Source organism: Esox lucius, chromosome 15 (genome assembly GCF_011004845.1).
Source record: "Esox lucius isolate fEsoLuc1 chromosome 15, fEsoLuc1.pri, whole genome shotgun sequence".
In the NCBI taxonomy this organism is placed as follows: domain Eukaryota; kingdom Metazoa; phylum Chordata; class Actinopteri; order Esociformes; family Esocidae; genus Esox; species Esox lucius.
The window spans coordinates 18,902,338-18,902,910 of NC_047583.1; positions in this window are offsets into that span (position 1 = coordinate 18,902,338).

Genomic DNA, 573 nt, shown 5'->3' on the forward strand with positions numbered 1-573 from the left:
TCACTGCTGACACTGAGACCAGTGTTGAAGCTGCCAGTTGAAGACCTGTGAGGTCTGCTTCTCAAACTAGACACTAATGTATTTGTCCTCAGTTGTGCACCAGGGCCTCCCACTCCTCTTTCTATTTTGGTTAGAGACAGTTTGAGTTGTTCTGTGAAGGGGTAGTACACATCATTATACAAAATCTTCAGTATCTTGGCAATAGCCTTCATTTCTCAGAACAAGAATGCACTGATGCGTTTCAGAAGAAAGTGCTTTGTTTCTGGTCATTTTGAGCCTGTAATCGAACCCAAAATTGCTGATGAAACAGAACTAGTCTAAAAAAGGACATTTCAATAGTTTCTTTAATGAGCACAGCATTTGTCTGCAGTGCAAAATTAATTCCAAAAGGGTTTTCTAATGATCAATGATCATTTTAAAATAAAAAAAACTTGGCAAACAACACGTCATTCTGTATGCCTAAAAAGACACTCCATTGAAAATCAGCTGATTCCAGCTACAATAGTCAATTGCAGCATTAACAATGTCTACACTGTATTTCTGATCAATTTGATGTTATTTTAATGGACAAAA